The sequence below is a fragment of the Heptranchias perlo genome, chromosome X (assembly GCF_035084215.1).
Source record: "Heptranchias perlo isolate sHepPer1 chromosome X, sHepPer1.hap1, whole genome shotgun sequence".
Taxonomy (NCBI): domain Eukaryota; kingdom Metazoa; phylum Chordata; class Chondrichthyes; order Hexanchiformes; family Hexanchidae; genus Heptranchias; species Heptranchias perlo.
This window is the reverse complement of record NC_090370.1, coordinates 27,469,513-27,493,888: the sequence shown is the minus strand read 5'-3', so window position 1 is coordinate 27,493,888 and position 24,376 is coordinate 27,469,513. Positions and strand designations below refer to the sequence as shown.

At 46.9% G+C, this 24,376-nt stretch overlaps 1 non-coding gene and 1 pseudogene across 1 annotated transcript; both read left to right on the top strand.

The window, feature by feature from the left end:
* LOC137306998 (protein FAM200A-like) overlaps positions 1-18,484 on the top strand; it is a 29,865-nt pseudogene extending 11,381 nt beyond the window's left edge.
* Positions 5,965-6,036, top strand: trnag-ucc (transfer RNA glycine (anticodon UCC)). The gene has a single exon. It is a non-coding gene; the product is annotated as a tRNA-Gly (tRNA).
* Positions 18,485-24,376: the final 5,892 nt, after the last annotated feature.

The window sequence follows — 24,376 nt, the reverse complement described above, 5'->3', positions numbered from 1 at the left end:
TATGGGCCCTGACAACATCCCAGCTATAGTGCTGAAGTCTTGTGCTCCAGAACTAGCTGCGCCTCTAGCCAAGCTGTTCCAGTACAGCTACAACACTGGCATCCACCCGACAATGTGGAAAATTGCCCAGGTATGTCCTGTCCACAAAAAGCAGGACAAATCCAATCCGGCCAATTACCGCCCCATCAGTCTACTCTCAATCATCAGCAAAGTGATGGAAGGTGTCGTCGACAGTGCTATCAAGCGGCACTTACTCACCAATAACCTGCTCACCGATGCTCAGTTTGGGTTCCGCCAGGACCACTCGGCTCCAGACCTCATTACAGCCTTGGTCCAAACATGAACAAAAGAGCTGAATTCCAGAGGTGAGGTGAGAGTGACTGCCCTTGACATCAAGGCAGCATTTGACCGAGTGTGGCACCAAGGAGCCCTAGTAAAATTGAAGTCAATGGGAATCAGGGGGAAAACTCTCCAGTGGCTGGAGTCATACCTAGCACAAAGGAAGATGGTAGTGGTTGTTGGAGGCCAATCATCTCAGCCCCAGGGCATTGCTGCAGGAGTTCCTCAGGGCAGTGTCCTAGGCCCAACCATCTTCAGCTGCTTCATCAATGACCTTCCCTCCATCATAAGGTCAGAAATGGGGATGTTCGCTGATGACTGCACAGTGTTCAGTTCCATTCGCAACCCCTCAGATAATGAAGCAGTCCGAGCCTGCATGCAGCAAGACCTGGACAACATCCAGGCTTGGGCTGATAAGTGGCAAGTAACATTCGCGCCAGATAAGTGCCAGGCAATGACCATCTCCAACAAGAGAGAGTCTAACCACCTCCCCTTGACATTCAACGGCATTAGCATCGCCGAATCCCCCACCATCAACATCCTGGGGGTCACCATTGACCAGAAACTTAACTGGACCAGCCATATAAATACTGTGGCTACGAGAGCAGGTCAGAGGCTGGGTATTCTGCGGCGAGTGACTCACCTCCTGACTCCCCAAAGCCTTTCCACCATCTACAAGGCACAAGTCAGGAGTGTGATGGAATACTCTCCACTTGCCTGGATGAGTGCAGCTCCAACAACACTCAAGAAGCTCGACACCATCCAAGATAAAGCAGCCCGCTTGATTGGCACCCCATCCACCACCCTAAACATCCACTCCCTTCACCACGGGCGCACTGTGGCTGCAGTGTGCACCATCCACAGGATGCACTGCAGCAACTCGCCAAGGCTTCTTCGACAGCACCTCCCAAACCCGCGACCTCTACCACCTAGAAGGACAAGGGCAGCAGGCGCATGGGAACAACACCACCTGCACGTTCCCCTCCAAGTCACACACCATCCCGACTTGGAAATATATCGCCGTTCCTTCATTGTCGCTGGGTCAAAATCCTGGAACTCCCTTCCTAACAGCACTGTGGGAGAACCGTCACCACACGGACTGCAGCGGTTCAAGAAGGCGGCTCACCACCACCTTCTCGAGGGCAATTAGGGATGGGCAATAAATGCCGGCCTTGCCAGCGACGCCCACATCCCGTGAACGAATAAAAAAAAAAAAATATATATATGTGAGTCAAAAATGGGTAACATCTGAACTGGTATCTAATTTGTATCTCAGTGCACAATAGTGTCATGAATACTGCATCTTTAAACTCATAATGTGTGAGAGTTGTGGGCTGGTATTTAATTTGAATCTTGGAGTACACTATTCTGATTCATTCTGTACCGATCAATCAGTACCATGTGTCAGTTCTATCTGGTATTTAATTTGTAGCTGAGGCTGAACGAAAGAGAGATTGACACAGTGCCTTTCAATCTGATACTGGGCGTCATTTTGGACTTGGAATTATTTATCTGCTGATCGGCAGTGCTGAGTCGTTGTGAAATGGAAATTTCGTCTGTCTCTCCTGCTCTGTTTGAGTGTTGGATTGGGGTCAGTGTGCGACTGACTATTTCTGCTGTCTGAGACTGTGGGACTGATGACCTGTCTGTGTCTCTGTGCTCTGTGAGTGATAATGTACTTACTGTGTGTGAGAAGGAGCTGGCTGCACTGACTGCTCCTTGTGGCTCGGGTGGAGTAAACATCACACTGATTCTGGGTCCTTCAAGGATTTGACTGTAGGAAGAAAAAGTATCTCTTGTAACTCAAGAACAGGTGAAGTAGAAAATACAGAAGTGATCAACTGAAACTCTCCGTTAATAATCATTGTAATAACCACAAATGAAAACCAGCGATACAAACAGTGTCAGTGTCTGACTCCACTGCAGTACTGCAGCTCTCAGCTTCTGCACACCAGGTGTGTTGGGCTGTTTGACAACAATTTGGTGACATCCAGACACAACACAACCCCTGCACTGATCCATGAATGGGACTACCCGATGGGGCAGGGACCTTTGTACAGGTCAGGTTTCTAATCCCCTCTCCCATGGGACTAACCGTTCAATCGACACAGAACAGCCGCTGTTTAAAATGTGTTCACACTTGTCACCTGGTGCCTGCAATAGATGCTCTTTGTTTCACTCCCCATATCCTGACTGTCCGGCTCTGTTTCCACTGTTCACTGTCCAATAACAATAAACAGGGTGAGACTGGAACTGAACCAGGAACAATTCACCACTGGTTTGGGGAGAGAAAGCAGCAATGATTTCAAACAACCTGCTCTACCCATTCTGTCTCCCTCACGCTGGACACACCCTGCACACACACAGCCCGAGAATGACATCTCCCTTCCCCCGCTCACTCCATGTTGCGGGACCAGTTCGTGATCCACTCCGCCTATTAAAAACAGCCCCCGGACTCCCCCTCACTCAATGCCGATCTCTGAGCCCATCTGCGGACACGGTCCCGAAGCGATGAGCTGCTGTAACGAGGCTGCTCTTTGCTCCCTTCCCCCGGGGGCCGTGATCTCTCCATTCCCGGCTGTTTCGAACCATCTTCTTCCGCTCACTGAGGGAATGGCGCTCACAGGCCGAATTGGGGGAGAGGAGCGCGCATGCGCTCTTTTGCTCGCCAGCAATCGGCGCTGGGGGCGGGGCTGAAACACGCATGCGCAGATATCTGGTTTAAGTCGCAATACAAAAATCGATAGAAATTTTCCCCAATTGGAATTTTTCAGAGTCTGAGCTAAGAAAGTGGGGCTGGGGGAAAGGTCAGAGGGAATGGGGTCCACAGGCAGTGCAGGAACAGGCACCAGAATGGAAAACAGATGGGATTCCACCAGTGCCTAAAGCTGGAATCCAGACTGACTTTACAATCTCCAACTATTAAACTAGATGTTTCCATCCCTGCTGTTTCTCTCGGTATCTTTTGATGGTAAAGGGTCCTTCAGAGATAACGTGGACGGCTGTGGAAGGAGCCAATGGGTTCTGTTTATTCTTTGTCCCTTCACTGATAAAGTAACGCGTGAACCCGAAACTGGAGGGAGGATTTCTCAAACCAATCCTGGAGAAACATGGGAGGAAAGCGGGAGTCGGTGTATTTGCTGGGACCGTGTAGGATTAATATCAGACAGCAACAGTCCCAGATTAATATAATCAGTGTGAAACTCTCGGTCACTGAGAGTAATAGCGAACGGACCTGATCTGCAAAACAGAATATAGTACAACAGGCAAGAGAGGGTAACATTCGGCCCACATTGTTTTTGTCACTCTGCACTGTCCGAGTGTGGGATTAATAGCGTGTCAGTCTCTTGTATATCCGTGAGAGATAAGAATGTACCTTCTGTCTCTCCAACGGGATTTTCTGGTTAAAACGCAACTTTACAGGTCAGTCTGGAACTGATACTGTGGCACTGTGCCTCTTCGCTCACTCTGTCACCGTATCTGTTTCCCTTTCTCTCTCACTCTCTGGTGCTGTATTTGAAGGTTGGATACAGCTATTGAGCGTGATATGAACACACTGATAGGAAGTGTAAGACCGACAGTCTCTCTCTCTCTGTAGTGCTGGACATGAATGTGGGATACTGTCTGATATAAAACAGAGAGAATGGGGTGTCCGAGACTCTCTGTAACTGGGGATGTGTTCGGCTCATTTTCCTTTCACAGATTCAGGGCGAGATTCTCTGTGAGACGGTAACACTGGCGGAGAAACTCCGCGTCACAACTCAAACCCCAATATATGAGATTCTCCAAATCAGCTAGAATAAGGTGTTTGTAAAACGCCGAACCCGTCTGGGAGGGGATGTGTGGGGAGATAGAATCGGGTGTGGGACTGAAATGGAAGGAGACGGTTTGACTTGTTATCGAAGGGACTGTATTTAGGCAGGAATATTACTGCCTGTTATTTGTAACGGGGCTTATTTGAAAGCTCCGGGTTCCTGGGAATCCTTGAATATGAAGCCCGAGTCTGCAAGGGTTTGTGCGGACCGCTGTGTTTCGGTTCAATTATCAATAAACGGTTTGAAATTGGCGGGTGGAGAAAGCTGGAGGTGGAGCTGGAAGATCAGAGGCCGCTCTCTGCTCTGTCCATCACTCTGTCTCCTCCCCTCCCGCCCTCTCTATTTGATTCCCATGTGGAACCAATGCGGGTAGGTGGACTCTAAACACGGTTTTCTGGTCAACAAGGCGAAAGGCGAATAATATTTCTGATCTCCTGGGCACCAGGCCGTTCACTGTCATTTGTTTCTGTACAGAGTTACATTTCAGTGATTCCCCAGTGAGTTTGATGAGTTATTGAATAATCCAACAAAATAGAACAGAAACGGAGCGAAGCGCTGAATCCCACAGATGTGAAAAGTTTTTGTCGAGCAGTTCTGGTGATGCTTTACGAGCCCAGCATTACAAGTATTTGAAATCTGGTGATGTGTGGACTGGGTTCCATAAGTTACGGTTTAAAGTATCGGAATGTGGTCGGTGCACCGACTCCAGTCCCATTAATACCTCATCTCGTCCACAACGAGAAAAAAAGCAGCTCAAAGCAACACTAGTAGCATGATATCAGCGTCTCCCTTCAGACAGTAACCAGCCCTTTCACAGATACAATGGGTGGCTCTGAAAAGAGCATTTACATCGAAATTACGTCACAGAAATAGGCCTGGATATTAGGAAGCACCCCATCCTGAGCGATGGTCACATCTCACAGCAGCTTGTTGAGCTCCTCGTCGTTGCGGACGGCCAGTTGCAGGTGTCTGGGGATGATGCGCGTCATCATGTTCTCGCGGGCCGCATTACCAACCAGCTCGAGGATTTCAGCCGTCAGGTGCTCGAGCACAGCAGCCAGATTGACCGGAGCTCCGGCACCTTCACATTCAGCATTGTTCCCCTTTCACAGGACCTGTGAACACGGCCCACATGGAACTGCAGTCCTGCCCAGGATGAGCGAGACTTGGCCTTGGCCCGAGTTTTCCCACCGGATTTTCCTCTTTCAGACATTTCCACAATCTCACAAACACTTTCACAAAGAATGAAGAAATCCTCCCGAACTCGCCCTTCTTATACCTTCTGGAGGATTACAGTGGGGCCATTTTGATCGGTCTCTCTCTGAGTGTTTACACTGCCCCCTCACCCTCACTGATATTCGATCTTTCAACTGCTGTAATATTTTCCATTAGCAATATTGCTACTCCTACTCCTTTCACTGCTTCTCGGTCCTTTCTAAAGATCTTATAGACTTGAATATTAAGCTGCCATTTGTGCCCAGTTCGTCGTCAGGTCTCCGGAATGATTGAATGAAATTACTCAATTTGACACAATCGCTGATGTGAGTTGCGGCAATGTGTATTTCCAGCTGGTCAAGTATTGCAGGTATCGACTATCTCTTCAGTCCGATTTTAGGTGAAGAATTACTGGCTGTTGTGTAATTTCCATTGATTGGGGCTTGGCGTCATCGACTGGACGGAAACGGGAACTGGAATAGAGCGAGAAAGGATCCGTCAGAAACCAGTTCAAATTAAGAATAAAAATGCAACACCCTGCAGTGTCTGTTCAGGATCTGATGGTTGGGAACCATTTTATTGATAATTTGTTTCAACGATGGTGGTATAGTGGTGAGTATAGCTGCCTTCCAAGCAGTTGATCTGGGTTCGATCCCCGGCCATCGCAATTCAACGTTCACATTAATCCGCTTTCTTCAGGAACTCTAAGTTTGCAGTTCAGCTGGAATTTGTTCCCCAAACTTAAACGGGTATAATTGGAGTGAAATGTTTTCAACATTGATTTATTTTCCCAACAGAAGGAATGGAGGAAAAACAAAATGGAAATAGTGAGTTACCAAGGGTCCAATGAGAGTGAGGAAGGCAAATAAAATATTCGTCTTTATTGCAAGGGTGTTGGAATATAAGAGCAAGGAGGACTTGCTGTAATTTTACTGTGCGGAGATATTGTGTAAAATTGGCCTACATTCGCTGGAGTTTAGAAGAAAGAGACGTGATCACATTGCAATGTATAAAATTCTTCGACGGCTTGACAGTGTCGATGCTGAGAGGCTGATTCCCCTGGCTGGAGAGTCAAGAACTAGAGGTCATAGTCTCAAGATAAGGGGTCGGCCATTTAGGACCTACATGAGGAACAAATTCTTCACTCAAAGGGTTGTGAATCTTCGGAATTCTCTCACCCAGAGGACTTTGGACGCTCAGTCGTTGAGTATATTCAATTCTGAGATCGATCGAGTTTTGGATTTGAGGGGAATCAAGGGATATGGTGATCGGGCGGGAAAGTGGAGTTGAGGTTGAAGATCAGCCATGGTCTGATTGAATGGCGGAACAGGCTCGAGGGGCCGTCGGGCCTAATCCTGTTCCTATTTGTTCTGTTCTTATGTAGAGAACCTTATAACCCAGTGTGCTGACGAAACTAAGTTAGGTGGAAGAGTAAGCATTATAGATGGGAGCAGAAAGTTGCAAAGGGACATTGATAGATTCAGTGAGTGGGCAAAACAGTGGCAGATGGAGTTCAACGTGGAAAGTGTGAGGTCATCCACTTTGATCCTTAAAAAGATAGATCAGAGTATTTTCTAAATGGCAAGAAGATAGGAACTGTGGGGGAGGAGAGAGATTTAGGGGTCCAAGTACAGAATTCATAAAAAATATAAGGTAAAATGGAGATTAAATTTTGATCTTTATCTCAAGGGAGCTGGAATAAAAAGGAGTGGAAGTTATGTCACAGTTACACAAGGCTCTGGTTAGACCTCATTTCGAGAACTCTGTTCAGTTCTGGGCACCGCACTCTCGATAATGGCTTGGACTGTGAAGGGGTTTTTCTCTTTTGGATTCTATGCAATGGGAGGGAATCGGAAAGGGTTTAGTCGATTCGGATTTTTTCCAGTGGCAGTGAATGAGAAGGGGTTTGGTCCATTGGGATTCCTTCTGCGTGCTCTCGCATTGATAGGGAGACCTGCATGTTGCCAAATTGCTTTGTGTTTAACTTTGTGCCCCCTCGTTTGAACCCGAAAAAGAAAAGCATAAATGTAATGGAACATGGAAAGGAAATTCGTCAGATATCAGATAATCAGCGGAGCTTATAGGGCAGGTAACTGCTCGCCAGAGAATGCTGAGCCCGATTGGCAATATCAGCTCACTGCCATTAAATGGGTACGGTCACAATACAAACACAAGAAAATCAAATGAACCATAACTGGACATTAAGTAAGAAAAGGGCAAACAATTATTTAATGAAGAGATGAAATGTCACAGGCAGTTTTGTAGTCAGAACTTGTGATTGCGTGACGTTGATTGGTTGAATGTTGGACTGAAGTTCACATTCACGTTTTTATTCGGTAATTCCCGTTGGGCAGATAACAGGCAGTCATTTCATTCTGTGGAGCGATGATCTTGTTCCAGTGAAACAGTAATTCTGTTCGGTTTAGTGTTTCCGAGCATCACCCAGGACGCGTACTTCCTCGCCACCAAAGCCACGGTGAGTGGCGCTGGTCTCGGCCCAGTCTCACGGGGAAAGGAGCCAGCGGCGGCTTAATCACCAAACCTTAATTCCCAAAATTGATCAATTTATAATAAAACAAAGAAGTTCGAAAACACAGCTCTCAAACCCATCCACATCCGACAATAAAAGCAACATGTGTAAGTACGTCGTCTCCAACAGGAAGTTCGAGAAATGAGGGACAAACTTCTGCCATGTCGACCTGGCCTGAACCGTCCACTAAGAAGAAAACCAAATCGTAGACGCGGCAGTATAGTGAGGCTTTTTTGAAATGTGGTTTCATCAATTGTGCAAACGCAAACCATGATCCAAAGCCCCAGTGTGTTATTTGTAGCGAGGTGCTTGTAAACGAGAGTTTAAAACCGTCAAAATTAAAAAGACATTTTGAAACAAAACATGGGGAACTCGTTGATCACCCGCTTGAATATTTTCAAAGGAAGCAACGGGGATTAAAGTTATCAGCACCAGTTCTTAATCGGTCAAATGCTCTGAATGATAAGGCACAACTGGTGTCACATTTGGTCGCATACAGTGTTGCAAAAGAGAAAATGACCCTTACAGTTGCCGAAAAACTTTTTCAGAGATGCTGGAAGAATTTCAGCATCTCTGGATATGGTGCGGAAATCTTCGACGAGAAGCCTGCTGAAAAATTGAGAAGCGTTCCTCTCAGTGATAGCACAATGTCTCGGCGAATATGTTCTGTTGCTGAGGATTCAGAAGCCAAGATTATTACTCGGTTACAGTCAGCCGGGGATTTTGCGATCCAACTTGACGAGAGTGCTGATATTTCAAATTGTGAAACACTGTTAGTATCTGTGAGATATGTCGGGCAAGATGACTTTATGGAAGGTTGGCTGTGTTGTCTAACTTTACCAATAAATGCAACAGGAGCACAAATATTCGAAGCACTGCATGACTGTGTAGATGGAAAATACAAATTGGACTGGGCTAATTGCAAAGGAATTCCAAGTGATGGAGCAGCAAATATGACAGGTAGAAATAGTGGAGTCATGAGAAGAATATCTGAGGCAGCTGATCATGATGTTTGGAATCACTGTTTCATTCACCACGAAGCTTTGCCGTCCAACGGTATTCCCCCTGATCTTATGGCATTTATGAAGGAAGTAGTGAAAATTGTTAATTTCATTGAAGGAAACTCACTGAAGTGCAGGCTTTTTGAAGTTTTTGCTGAGAAATGGGAGCCGAGCTTACTCATTTACTGTTTCACACTGAAGTACGATGGCTGTCACGGGGCAGGGTGCTTACAAGGGTGTCCGACCTCAGGAAAGAGATTCACATTTTTTTTCTGGTAGAGAAACAGTCTAACATGACAAATTTGTTTTACGATGACAGTTGGTTAATGAAGTTGTCATACCTGGCTGACATGTTCTCAATTTTAAACGATCTGAATTTGAAGTTACAAGGAAGAGGCAATGATTTGTTTCGACATTGTGAACAGATACAAACTTTCAAAAATCATTAGAACTGTGGCAAGCCGGAGTGAAAAGTAATCGCCCGAGCTATTCCATGTTCCCAACATTGATACAACACACTGAGGAGAACAGCATCAATGAAGAAAAAGGGAATGAAATGAAATGTGTCATACAGTTCCATCTCGCTGCTCTGTCTGACCATTTCAGTCGCTAGGTCCCTGCAGCTAGGTTTGAAAATTTGAAGGCAAAGTGTTGGATGAAAGGTCATTTTGTTTTCGAAAACCCTGAATCAATAATGAAGCGAAACTTGATGCCTGAGCAAGAAAACGAGCTGGTGCGACTCACCTGTGATTGCACACTGAAAACACGCCACAAGTCATTCAGTTTGTCATCTTTTTGGATCAGTATTTTCAAAGAATATCCGCTGTTAAGTAAGATTAGCGTTCTGTTTTTGCTGCCCTTCACAACAACCGACATGTGCGAACTTGGATTTTCGACTTTGACAAGGTTAAAAACAAGAGAAAGAAACCGACTCAAGAGCGCACCTGACATGCGTGTAGAGCTTTCATCGTGTGATCCAGATTGGAACGAGATCATGAACAAGCGAGAGTCCAGCCCTTCACATGAAGAAAGTGAAACTCAACCTGATCTATTTTTACTTTATTAATACTGTATTTAAAATGTTTTTCAAGTAACGTCGATGTCTAATTTTAGTTATTCCTTGAAGTGAAGTGAAGAGCGAGCATGGATTGTCCTCTATTGGGATTTGATGAAAACTCCAGTCAGAAGATATTATTGTTTTGGGTCCCTGAGGGAAGTGTTTTTCATTCACTGGGTCACGAGAAAAATAGTTTGAAAAACACTTCGACATTGTACGGTCAGTGTCTGTTCAGCAAACCGGCTCTGAACTCCTCAGTCTGCATTTCTGGAAACGGTTCTGTGCGCGACGCGGGCAACAAAACACTGATGGCCCCACAATCCACCGCGCCCCAGAAACCCCTCTATTTCTCCAAGGCGCTGCATTTCCGCTCAGACGGCGCAAGCTCCCCAGGCCCGCCCCGCATTCTGTGAGCGCCTCTGCCCTGTCTCTTGTCTCCAGTCGGACTCGGTGGAAACGGGAGAAGAAATCGGGAAACGGCGGGTTGGACGTGAGAGGCGTTGGGTGATCGGTTTAATGGTGCCCGCGGCCCTCCGCCCGTCCGTCCGCCGGGTCCCCCGGCTCTGATTCGGGGCCTGAGCCGCACTCGGTGTTGCTGAGACTCCGCTCAGTGTGAATGCAGGTGATTGTTGATCTGCCACCGTTGGCCTCAGCTTTGCCGGAGAGAATCAGCCAGAGACGGCGGCTACCGATGGTCGAAATACCGGCAGGTCGCTGTTTCGGCTCACAACTGCAGAATTACCACTTGGCCTGGTACTGGAGGGCAGACAGTGACTGGGGCCGAACCCCACCATCAAGCTGCATCTTCAGGAGAGAAAGGCAGAAAATTAGAGCCTGCGATGAATCTGGATTTCAAACAGCGAGGACGTGTCAAGCAGGGAGAGTGTGTGGGACGGGGGATTTACAGCTTAATAGGAGCAAGGAGGCAGAGTGTCGGTCGTGGGATTAACAGCTTAATAGGAACAAGGTGGGAGAGTGTGGGACGGGGGATTTACAGCTTAATAGGAGCAAGCAGGGAGAGTGTGGGACAGGGGATTTACAGTTTAATAGGAGCAAGCAGGGAGAGTGTGGGACGGGGGATTTACAGCTTAATAGGAGCAAGGAGGGAGAGTGTGGGACGGGGGATTTACAGTTTAATAGGAGCAAGCAGGGAGAGTGTGGGACGGGGGATTTACAGTTTAATAGGAGCAAGGAGGGAGAGTTTGGGACGGGGGATTTACAGTTTAATAGGAGCAAGCAGGGAGAGTGTGGGACAGGGGATTTACAGCTTAATAGGAGCAAGGAGGGAGAGTGTGGGACGGGGGATTTACAGTTTAATAGGAGCAAGGAGGGAGAGTGTGGGACGGGGGATTTACAGCTTAATAGGAGCAAGGAGGGAGAGTGTGGGACGGGGGATTTACAGCTTAAAAGGAACAAGGAGGGAGAGTGTGGGACGGGGGATTTACAGCTTAATAGGAGCAAGGAGGGAGAGTGTTTGGACGGGGGATTTACAGCTTAATAGGAACAAGGAGGGAGAGTGTGTGGGATGGGGGATGTACAGCTTGATAGGAACAAGGAGGGAGAGTGTGGGACGGGGGATTTACAGCTTAATAGGAGCAAGGAGGGAGAGTGTGGGTCGTGGGATTTACAGCTTAATAGGAACAAGGAAGGAGAGTGTGGGACGGGGGATTCACAGCTTAATAGGAACAAGGAGGGAGAGTGTGGGACGGGGGATTTACAGCTTAATAGGAGCAAGGAGGGAGAGTGTGGGACGGGGGATTTACAGTTTAATAGGAGCAAGGAGGGAGAGTGTGGGACGGGGGATTTACAGCTTAATAGGAGCAAGGAGGGAGAGTGTGGGACGGGGGATTTACAGTTTAATAGGAGCAAGGAGGGAGAGTGTGGGACGGGCGATTTACAGCTTAATAGGAGCAAGGAGAGATAGTGTGGGACGGGGGATTTACAGCTTAATAGGAACAAGGAGGGAGAGTGCGAGACGGGGGATTTACAGCTTAATAGGAACAAGGAGGGAGAGTGTGGGACGGGGGATTTACAGCTTAATAGGAGCAAGGAGGGAGAGTGTTTGGACGGGGGATTTGCAGCTTAATTGGGACAAGGAGGGAGATTGCGGGACGGGGGATTTACAGCTGCATAGGAGCAAGGAGGGAGAGTGTTTGGACGGGGGATTTACAGCTTAATAGGGACAAGGGGGGAGAGTGTGGGACGGGGGATTTACAGCTTAATAGGAACAAGGAGGGAGAGTGTGGGACGGGGGATTTACAGCTTAATAGGAACAAGGAGGGAGAGTGTGGGACGGGGGATTTACAGCTTAATAGGAACAAGGAGGGAGAGTGCGGGACGGGGGATTTACAGTTTAATAGGAGCAAGGAGGGAGAGTGTGGGACGGGGGATTTACAGCTTAATAGGAGCAAGGAGGGAGAGTGTGGGACGGGGGATTTACAGCTTAAAAGGAACAAGGAGGGAGAGTGTGGGACGGGGGATTTACAGCTTAATAGGAGCAAGGAGGGAGAGTGTTTGGACGGGGGATTTACAGCTTAATAGGGACAAGGGGGGATAGTGCGGGACGGGGGATTTACAGCTTAATAGGGACAAGGAGGGATAGTGCGGGACGGGGGATTTACAGCTGCATAGGAGCAAGGAGGGAGAGTGTTTGGACGGGGGATTTACAGCTTAATAGGAACAAGGTGGGAGAGTGTGGGATGGGGGATGTACAGCTTGATAGGAACAAGGAGGGAGAGTGTGGGACGGGGGATTTACAGCTTAATAGGAGCAAGGAGGGAGAGTGTGGGTCGTGGGATTTACAGTTTAATAGGAACAAGGAAGGAGATTGTGGGTCAGGGGATTTACAGCTTAATCGGAACAAGGAAGGAGATTGTGGGTCAGGGGATTTACAGCTTAATAGGAACAAGGAGGGAGAGTGTTGGGACGGGGGATTCACAGCTTAATAGGAGCAAGGAGGGAGAGTGTGGGACGGGGGATTTACAGCTTAATAGGAGCAAGGAGGGAGAGTGTGGGACGGGGGATTTACAGTTTAATAGGAGCAAGGAGGGAGAGTGTGGGACGGGCGATTTACAGCTTAATAGGAGCAAGGAGAGATAGTGTGGGACGGGGGATTTACAGCTTAATAGGAACAAGGAGGGAGAGTGTGGGACGGGGGATTTACAGCTTAATAGGAGCAAGGAGGGAGAGTGTTTGGACGGGGGATTTGCAGCTTAATTGGGACAAGGAGGGAGATTGCGGGACGGGGGATTTACAGCTGCATAGGAGCAAGGAGGGAGAGTGTGGGACGGGGGATTTACAGCTTAATAGGAACAAGGAGGGAGAGTGTGGGACGGGGGATTTACAGCTTAATAGGAACAAGGAGGGAGAGTGTGGGACGGGGGATTTACAGCTTAATAGGAACAAGGAGGGAGAGTATGGGACGGGGGATTTAGAGCTTTATCGGAGCAAGGTGGGAGAGTGTGGGACGGGGGATTTACAGCTTTTTCGGTGCAAGGAGGGAGAGTGTGGGACGGGGGATTTACATCTTCTTGGGGCTATGTGGAAAATAATGTTCCACAAAAACTCAAACTGTCTGTTCCGAATTTCTATCCTGTACTTACAGTGATCACTTATGTAAATTATGAGGATCGTTGCATGGACTAGGCTTGTATTCACTTGAATATACAAGATTAATGGGTGATCGAATTGAGGTGTTTCAGATGATTAAAGGATTTGTTAGGGGAGATAAAGCGAAACGATTTTCTGTTTTGTGAGAGTCTGGAACAAGGAGGAATCACCTTAAAATTAGAGCGAGGCTGTTGAGGGGTGATTTCAGAAGGAATTCTTCACACAAAGGGCAGTGGAAATCTGGAACTCTCCTCACTCCAAAATGCTGTTGAGGCTGGGGGTCAATTAAAAATTTGAAAATTGAGATTGATAGTGTATTATGATTTATGATACCAAGCCAGGCAGATAGAGTTAAGATACAGATCAGCCATGGTCTAATTTAATGACGGAACAGGCTGGGGCGGAATGGTTTCCTCCTGTTCCTATGTTTCCAGATGCAGCCACCCGCAATAAGGTTGTGGATGGCAAGGTCCTTGTTCACAAGTGAACGGACATCTGGAGGGAGATGCGGAGAGAGGAGGGAACTGGTTAGGGAGTGTCTGTCAATGAAGGAAAAATGTTGACGGGTCAGGCAGTGTCTGTAAATGAAGGAGAAATGGCGACGGGTCATTTAATGTTTGTAACTGAATGAGAAATAGTGACGGGTCAGGGTGAATCTTCAAATTAAGGAGAAATAGTGACTGGTCAGGGAGTGTCTGTAGTTGAAAGAAAAATTATGACTGGTCTTGGATTATCTGCAAATGAAGGAGAATAGTGACAGATTTGGGACCGTCTTTAAATGAAGGAGAAATGGTGACTGGTCAGAGAGAGTCCGTCGCCAAAAGTGGGAGATACCACAGATGGACAGCTTACCGGCAGCAATCGGGAGGGACGTAATGTCGAAATGAGTGGGAGAGCATATATACCCGGCCAGTGTCAGGATCTTCAGGGGAGGAGAGGGAGGGGAACCACTGAGTGTGGAACTGAACCCAGTCAGAGCCTGGACCTTCGTGGTGGAGGGAGAGGGGTGGAGAGAGGGAGACGAACCAATGAGTGTAGAACTGATCCCAGTCGGAGCCTGGACCTTCGTGGTGGTTGTGGGGTGGGGGGGGGAGGTGAGAGAGGGAGGGGAAACAACAAGTGCAGAACTGAACCCAGTCAGATTCAGGACTTTCAGGGGAGGAGAGGGAGGGGAACCTGTGAGTGTAGAACTGAACCCAGTCAGAGTCAGCACCTTCAGGGTAGGAGAGAGAGAGAGAGGGGCACCAGTGAGTGTAGAACTGAACCCAGTCAGAGTCAGCACCTTCAGGGGAGGAGAGCGAGGTGAATCAGTGAGTGCAGAACTGAACCCAGCCAGAGTCAGCACCGTCAGGGGAGGAGAGAGAGAGAGATGGGAACCTTCACCGTGTCGAGCTTCTTGAGTGTTGTTGGAGCTGCACTCATCCAGGCAAGTGGAGAGTATTCGATCAAACTCCTGACTTGTGCCTTGTAGATGGTGGAAAGTCTTTGGGGAGTCAGGAGATGAGTCACCCGCGAATATTGAATAAAATTAAAACTAAAGAAAAAGGCTTCCGCTGAGTAAATAGACAGTAAAGGAGAGGATGGGAAAAGGGAATGTGAGAAGATTGAGAACGACGTAAAAAAAACTATTCGGAAAGCAAAGAGGAACGTCGAGATTAAATTAAATTATCAAGCAGTATAAAATTAGTAAATGATTCTACAGACACAAAAATAACAGAAGAAAAATCAGGATAGGGATCGGGCCACTGAGGGATACATTGGATAAACTCATAGGTAATGACAGCGAAATGGTGGGAATATTCAATAATTACTTTGCGGCAGTATTTGTGAGGTTATCCACTTTGGTTGTAAAAACAGAAAAGCAGATTATTATCTGAATGGTGATGGATTGGGAAAAGGGGAGGTGCAACGAGACCTGGGTGTTCTTGTACACCAGTCGCTGAAAGCGAGCATTCAGGTGCAGCAAGCCGTTCGGAAGGCGAACGGTATGTTAGCCTTCATTGCAGCAGGATTTGAGTACAGGAGCAGGGATGTCTTACTGCAGTTATACAGGGCCTTGGTGAGACCACATCTGGAGTATTGTGTGCAGTTTTGGTCTCCTTATCTGAGGAAGGATGTCCTTGCCATGGAGGGAGTGCAACGAAGGTTTACCAGACTGATTCCTGGGATGGCAGCACTGACGTATGAGGAGAGATTGGGTCGAGTAGGCCTATATTCACTAGAGTTTAGAAGAATGAGAGGTGATCTCATCGAAACATATAAAATTCTAACAGGACCAGACCGATTGGATGCAGGGAGATGGTCCCCAATGGCTGGGGAGTCCAGAACCAGGCGTCACAGTCTCAGGATACGGGGTATGCCATTTAGAACAGAGACGAGGAGAAATTTCTTCACTCAGAGGGTGGTGAACCTGTGGATTTCTCCAGCACAGAAGGCAGTTAGGCCAAGTCATTAGATGTATTCAAGAAGGAGATAGATATATTTCTCAATGCGAAAGGGATCAAGGGATATGGGGAAAAAGCGAGAACAGGGTACTGAGTTAGACGATCAGCCATGATCATTTTGAATGGTGGAGCAGGCTCGAAGGGCCGAATGGCCTTCTCTTGCTCCTATTTTCGATGTTTCTATTTACCACAGAGACCAGCAAGGTGGGCAGGACATTGGAAGGAGAGATCGAAGAAGATATAAAGGCATTTCAGACAGGAAGGGAATTCAGGAGAAACTTCTTCACCCAGAGAGTGGTGAGAATGTGGAACTCACTCCCACAAGGAGTGGTTGGGGCGAACAGCAGATAAAGACATGATGGAGAAAGGAATAGAAGAATAGGGTGAGATGAAGCTCGTGTGGAGCATAAGCACCGGCATGGCCTTGATGGGCCGAATGGCCTGTCCCCGTTCTGTAATCTCAAAGTGATTCTGTGTAATTAACCTTGACTGGTCCAGGGGGAACAACCCCAGCTTCTTCAGTCTTTCCCCGTAACTGGAGTCCCTCATCCCTGGCACCATTCCAGTCAATTTCCTCGTCACCCACTCCTCAGGTTAAGGAGCTGCCTGGCACACTCTCCTCCTCACAAGTTGTCCCCACAAACCCCCGCCCCCCCAACCGAAGCCCGAGGGTACTGAGACAAGTGCAGCCGAGGTCAAAGGCAAGAATTGGAACCTCAGCAGCAGGCCCGAGCTCGAGCATTGGACTTTTCGAACCTCTGGGGCTCAGCCCTGGACGGTGCATTCGCCCAGCCGTCTGAAGGAGCTGTCCCCTGGCTCTCTGAGTGGGGACCCAGGGGGGAATATTGGCAGGAGGGAAATATTGACGTCTTTTTCTTCACCTTTGATTGGTGCCTGACCCGTCTATACTGTACTGCCATCGCTGGTTGGTCTGTCCAGCCGGTGGGACAAGAGCGCCTGAGGGATGATGATGGAAGCGTCGGGGACATTGGCTGAAAACTATGATTCTGTGAGCATGGCCATGTCAGGCTGTTACTTGACCAGTCTGTCGGACAATTCTGCCCAATTTTAACCAAGTCCCCAGATGTTATTGTGGAGAACTTTGCGAAATGCACTGCTGGTATTTGAACCGACGATATTCGGTTTATACAACAGGTGCTTTAACCGCTGAGCCATGGCGCCCACATGTTTGTGATTATTTCCAAACGTTATGGTATTGACACATTTGCCAAGCCACTTTGTTGCGCCTTCTCCCTCAAAACGTCTGCGCAATAACATCTATCTTTTGTTCATCGGTCTCTGCATGGGAAACCATGGGTATCAGTCATGATCTTCTCTTCCTTATCTCCTGTCAGTACATCATATATTTCGCTATATTCATCCTTTTGTATTCCCACACTCTCTCCAGACAATCTGGTCTTGTCCTATTACATTTCTCATCTCTTCCCACAAAATGTTGGTGAGTAATGTCTGTGACACACCAGGCCCTGACCTCCTCCTGTGGGTGACCTCCTACAAATACTGCACAATAGTTTAATGTGTGTGTTTTACATTAGGAAATGCGTATTAGCGCTCGTCTACCTGGTGCATCTATTCTCACACAAACGGCAATGTAGCTTCAGAGCATTTACATTTTAGAAAGTCTTACTTGATAAGACAAATGTAAGGAATCTGTTGGACTATAACCTGGTGTTGTAAGATTCCTTACATTTGTCCACCCCAGCCCATCACCGGCATCTCCACATCATGGTTGATAAGACAAGTTGTCCCTCTCCATTTCAACAAAATATAAACTATCCAGGGATACAGACTTAAAACACCGGTGTCGGATTGGTATTAATAGCTTTCAAGCCCATTTTGATTGTCCAAAACTTACGTAGGGCCGTAACAAAAGTTCAATACAATAACGACACGGATGGGACTCGGACCCATACCGACAGAGCACAATGGATTCGCCGACCATTTCTGAATCCAAACAGTAGAAATAAATTCACTTCTACACTATGTCCTGCCCGTGCACCCAGACCGACAATGTTGAAAATGTGGAGTCAATTTCTGAAAGCAAAGTAATTTACGGATTTCTGTTCCATCCGCCTGTTCGAAACGGGCGGGTGCAAAACAGTTCGGGCGCACGTCGGACAATTTTTCACCCAGCGAGTAAAACGACCGCGACAGGACTCGAACCTGCAATCTTCTCACAACAACTCAATTCCGAAGTCAGACGCCTTATCCATTAGGCCACGTGGCCGATAACAAATTGTTTCACCAAATGATCCTAAACGCTGGGCAGGGATGGTTAAGATTCTGCTTGTATCTTTCTCTTCCTTTCACTTTGTTGATGTTGTTCATTTATTGTTTTCTCTCTTGCAGCAAGTTGGCTCCACTGTTTCCGACTGATCCGGAAACTGACAACTGAACTCCCGCCGGGTCTCCGAGAAACCGACAATCAGAATAAACAATGTTCAAATCTTTGATCAAAATGTTTCGCCTCCAATGCGAATCGCTTTCGCACTCAGTCTGCAAAATAGAGTGTGGGGAAATGAAACAAAAGACAAATCGGTAAACTAAAAATGTACACGGAGAACACCGAGCGGAGAATGTGAACAAAATTTACTATCCAATCCCGACGGGCCGAGTGGCCTCATCCTGTCCTGTAAAATACGAACAATTCCCAATTCTGCTGGTTGAGATTATTATTTTCTGATTTTTTTTTTCTTTATGGTGGACGGGGTCCCGCAGCACGGGCTGAACCGCTCAGTGTTAATGTTAATATTGAGCACGGTATTCTATCCGTGTGATAATAAAATCGCGGGTTTCATGCTGTATATTCGACAAATTCCCTTGCTGTGTGTTTAATCAGGGCAGGGAATGTTTTGCTGGTTTAGCGATATTCATTTTTCAGGAAATAAGTAAACTCGTCTCGAAACATTTCGCTAAATGGAGTTGAGGTGTAGATCAGCGATGAGCTGTTGTGACTCCGCCGCGCCGGTTTAACCGGAATTAGACGTTTCAGTGAAGTGAAGTGAACCGTCTCAATCCGGTTTATTTCTTTATTTCTAACATTGTTTATTTTGAGTGACAGATTTATCGAAATTTCATTGAGAGTTCAGTTGTCAGTTTTCTAATCAGTTGGAATCTGAAGAAGATAAAAATGAGGAAAGAAAAACATTACAAAGGTCAAAACTCGAACTGATACAATCACCTTGTCTTCACCTTTAAGGGTAATTCGTTCTCCCTGCTACCCTGTTCAATATTTATCGCTCCAGTAACATCACTATAACACATTATCTGGTCATTGTCACATCGCTGTGTTTGGGATCTTGCTGTGTGCAAATTGGCTGCCTCGTTTCCTACATGTCAGCAGTGTCTACACTTCAAAGAGTGGTTCGTTGTCTGTGAAGCGCTTTGAGACGTCCGAGTTGGTGAATATCGCAATCTGAACACAATCTTTCTTCCTGTGGCCCCATGTGCCAGGTACCATATCCGAATCCTGTCGACTGGCGCAAACAGGAAACGTTGGGGGAAAAATTGGATAAGGGCCGTTTTGGGCGCAGGTAGCGTGATGCGCGGTTACTCCGCGCCCATTGACCCTTGGGCAGGCAGGACGCAAGATTCGGCTGGCCCGATGACTCACCTGCATTCATCGTTCCATTCCGGGCCTTGCACGTGGAATCTTTGCAATTCGCACTTTCCACCGCCCGGGGGAGGTTAATCTCTTAAAGGGAGGATTTTTCTTCGAAATCGCTTAAAATAACAGTCTACTGTCTAAACTGAGTCTGATCGGAGATCAGACATTGCACACGTAAAACACAGATGCAGGTTCCATCCCTATGTTTGCACACTGATGAGTTATGTTAAAACATTGAATAAAAGTTACACACTAGTAAATCCCACATCCTCCAATCTGCACGCCAGGCCTCACCAATCTGCCGATCTGAGTTGGTACCAGGCCTGGAGGGTACATTCACCAAGGTTCTCTGCTGATGCTGAGAGACTGTGGTGCAGGAGTTGAACAGAAGGAGGAGCATGCTATATCCGCAGGGGTGGGTGCGGGCAAGAGGCCCTCCAGATATATATACAAAAGGCAGTGGGAGGCAGCGGGGGACGAATTCAATGCCAGGCGCACATCATCATGAACATGGATGCAGTGCAGGGAGAAGTTCAATGCTTTGACATGAGTGGTCAAGGTGAGTGAGGGCAATTCTCAAGTGGCATCTCCTACCAACTGCACCATGCAATACACCCCCATCCCCCAAATACCAACAAACTCTTTCCATCAGTACTCAACTCTTGTAACCAGACGCTTCCTCTCACTCTTACACATTACCACTGTTGCAAGCCGCCCACCCACAATTCATAGGTTACACACGCTGGCAGCTATTTAACCATGACAGGCACATCACCCAGACACACGTCCCGCTTTCTTGCAGGTGAAGCTAGCGCAAATCAGGAGGCAGCAAGTGGCAGTGGCATTTAGATATGGACCTGTGACTTAACTCCATATACCCGGCTTAGCCCGATATCCCTGAATACTCTTGGTTCACAGTAATCTATCAATCTCAGATTTAACATTCACAAGTGAGCTACCATCAACTACCATCAACAGAAGTGCGTTCCAAACGTCTCCCACCCTTGCAAAGTGTTCATCGACGCAACATCCGGGCAGCACAGACAACGTCTCAAAATGGTGTGTGGATTGAATCTGAGTTTGAATTGATCCCAATTCAGGCAATCTCATGGGTTCTTAATGCAAAAAGTTTCCTCAATGGCTGGGAAACGAAACCTACTGAATTGCAAAGAAAGCGAGATTTCTCCCACTTAACCCTCAATGTTTAAACGGCAGCAGGTTACATATATCGCTTTGGAAACCTGTCTGAAAGAATTTGCAGTCTGCCAGATCGCCTGTGATAACCGTATGCATTCTGATGCACAGCCGTATAGAAATGGCTGAATGGTTAAGGCTTTAGACTTATAATTTAATCGACTTTTCCAAGGCATGTTCAGTGTTTGGGTTCAAGCAAAATAATCGTCTTTCCAACTCTCGGAAAGATTCTCCGCAACGCGGGCACTTTCAGTTGGGAATCCAATGATCTCTTGCAAGACTTCAAAATACATGAAGGAATTGTTCCCAGCTCCATCTTAAATTCTGATTATTCGCAAAAGTTGACAATTACACTCTTTTTTCCTATACTTCAATCTCTCTATCTCTCCCTGTCTCAGTCTCTTGACTCTTTGTATTTTCCCCTGATGGACTTCTCAGGCTTCCTTGAACGGCCAAGGCTGATCGAACCTGCAAAACCAACAGAGAAGGGTAAAGAAAGAAAGACTGAGACGGTAGGAAAAGCAAAAGTACATCCCAGCTGAATTCGGAGCGAATGTCTCCACATTTATCTCTCTTCCCCCTCACAGTGAAAAAGTAACAATTTTATTATACTTATGGTTCAGTGTATAACCTGCGGATGCCGAGACAGATGACAATGTCGCTTTAGAGCAGTAAATTCTACAAAGTTTTACTTGATAATTCAAGTCGTTCATTCAAAACGAATGTGGTAAAGAGAGCCTAATATTGGTGACTTGAAATGGTTGGTGCTCAACTTGACATTGCTGAACATCGGAATAGAAAACGAGATTGGATGAACAGAAGGGATCTGAAAGGCTGGCTGGTCGGCTGTGGGTGGCTGCGAATTGTACACTAGTTGCACGGCCTTGTTCCTGGCGGCTGTTTGGTCTTGGGGTATAATTATCGCTTACGGAGGTTTCACTGATATTTTGCGCGAGAGTTCTCCGGGTTTAAATCCAAATCCAGCACGGCTGTGTCGCAACTTACGGTGAAAATTCACTCATTTGCTTCTCACATTTTTTCAGCGATACAGAAGGCAGGATTACCTGAATTCCAAAGCAAGTTTCAGCTCCAGAGGACAAAATACCGAGGTTTCCTCAACACAACACACGTGGAGAAAAGAAAATGTCCCAAGATGGTGTGCAAATTGAAGCTGATTGTGAATTTATCCCAGTTCACGCGATGTCATGAATGCGGAATGAAAATGCTCCTGCATTGGGCGGTAATCAAACCTCTGCTTCCTGTGTGACAGGCAAGAATTTGACCACGAAAACACCAATGGCCGAACGGCAGTTGGCTGCATGTTTCCACTTGGAAACCTGTCAGAAAGAATATACAATCTCACAGGCCGAAAATGAGGGTGTTTGATGTGAAAAACAATCGCATGCAGCTCTCGTGGCGCAATCGGTAAGCTGCGCGGGACTTATTTAACAGTATCAGGCCCGAGGTTGTGAGTTCAACTCTCACGTGGCGCAGTTTTACCTTTTGCTTCTGAACACTTCCACCCGAGTTCAAGACACGGCTGGTCTGTTCCATGAAGCATCTCCTTCTTCGTGTTCTCATGTGGGCACTTCTGTTCCTCTGGCCGGCCGTATTGCAATAGCAGGTGTGAGTTTATTTGTTAATAGGCGGGAGAGGGAGCGATTGGCGACAGCATGAAATGGCAAAGGAGGCGGCACCAGATCCTTAAATCTAAATAACCGAACACACAATTCTTCTTTTCGTGAAACAGACATTCTTCTGTTTGAAGTGCCGTTTCGGAAAATTCGGAAGGTTAATGTGTTGCCCGGTGTCACTGAGTAACGGGTGGAATTATTCCGATTTCAGTTGTTGATCCGCTGACAGGTCGAGAGACTATTCCAGCTCCCGTGTGGGACAAGTTTAGATTTTGAGCAACTGGGTAAAGTGTTTTTTTTAATTGGTTCAAACGAATGACAAGACATTTGGCACAAACAGGAAGAATTGTAAACTCACGAGTTACCTCTCCATGTTTCTCACATCAGATTCAAAACAAACAAAGATTTTCCTTAAGACATTACTGAGAATTTTGTCAAACGGAACCTCACTCGAGTTCGACGCCCACAAGCGATAATTTACAGACCTACCATGAATCTTTATGATGGAGTGTTACAAAACCGTGAACATGGATAGCTCAGTCCGGAAAGCATCAGCTCAGCCAAGTCGTGATCTGAGGGTCCAGAGTTCATAATCCTTGTTTCAGGCTGTTAAATTAAAAACAGCTGGCAAGTTCTTGTCCTCCAGCGGAGGAACAACTGCCGGAGAGACGATGTGTGTCAATATGTTGACTTTTGGTGAGCATTCTCAGAAATGGACTTTGTTCTTCTCTGATCAACATTTTTCCCAGAAACATTCGGACTGTCGATGATCATTTCGACAGACCACTGATTGCCCGTTCACACCACCCGTCCCTTGTTTGTACAGAGATTGCTTAGTGTTTAAACTGCTTCAAAGTGAGTCTCTTCCATCGTTATCTGGAAATATTTGGATTGGTGCATTTATCTGTAGCTTGTTAATTGGATGGTTAACACGGAGTTTAGTTGGGCTGATCTGATTTCTTTGCTCGAGTAAATTGGATACTTTTTAACCCCCACCCACTCCTTGCAGACACTTCCAGCATCATCTACGTGGGCGGTAGAATGCAGAGACATTCAGCGCTCCAAATCAATCCGTGCCGCCTCTTACCGAAACTCGGGAACAATGTTCACGATTTCAGCCTTTCAGATGCCGATGTCGCCAATTTCATCTTGTGCAGCAAGAACCCCTGGTGATTTTACAGTCACTCAAGTTCGTTTCACTTTCCCCAAAGTTTACTCTAAGAGAGAAAAATGAAGGAAAAGTGATTGTTTCGTCATTGTTGTCGAAGCAAAATCGCTGCTTTCATTCCTTCCACCGTTGATCTTCCTGCGGGTTATGAACCTTCTGCACTCCACTATTTTTATCACATGATCAGGAAGTGAAACAAGTTGTATTTGAAAGTGGGAGCAACAAACTGGATTAAGCGGATAGGCGGGGAGGGATATTGCAAAACAAACAGCCAAGCAACCAGGAGCGTGTCAGCTGTTACATGAGAACATAATAAATAGGAGCCGGAGTCGGCCTGACGGCCCCTCGAGCCTGTTTCGCCATTCATGGCTGATCTTCGACCTCGACTTTATTTTCCCGCCCGACCCCCATATTCCCACACGGCACTTCAAACAGAAGAATGCCTGTTTCACGAAATGAAGAATTGTGTGTTCGGTTTTTTAGATTTTCAGATCTCGTGGCGCCTCCTTTGCCATTTCATGCTGTCGCCAATCGCTCCTTCTCCCGCCTGTTAAAAACTAAACTCACACCTGCTATTGCAATACGGCCGACCAGAGGAACCAAAGTGCCCACATGAGAACACGAAGAAGGAGATGTTTTTGGAACAGACAAGCTGCACCTTGAACTCCGGTGGAAATATTCAGATGCTAAAGCTTCACCTGCTCCAGGTGAGGCTCGAACTCACAACCTCGACATTGCTCGA